This window comes from Myotis yumanensis, unplaced genomic scaffold (genome assembly GCF_028538775.1).
Source record: "Myotis yumanensis isolate MYYU_CA2020_CCGP unplaced genomic scaffold, mMyoYum1.0.hap1 SCAF_102, whole genome shotgun sequence".
NCBI classification, from domain to species: Eukaryota; Metazoa; Chordata; class Mammalia; order Chiroptera; family Vespertilionidae; genus Myotis; species Myotis yumanensis.
The window spans coordinates 59732-60000 of NW_027223853.1; positions in this window are offsets into that span (position 1 = coordinate 59732).

Consider the following 269-nt stretch of genomic DNA (forward strand, 5'->3'; position numbering starts at 1 on the left):
AAAATAAAATAAAATAAAATAAAATAAAATAAAATAAAATAAAATAAAATAAAATAAAATAAAATAAAATAAAATAAAATAAAATAAAATAAAATAAAATAAAATAAAATAAAATAAAATAAAATAAAATAAAATAAAATAAAATAAAATAAAATAAAATAAAATAAAATAAAATAAAATAAAATAAAATAAAATAAAATAAAATAAAATAAAATAAAATAAAATAAAATAAAATAAAATAAAATAAAATAAAATAAAATAAAATAAAA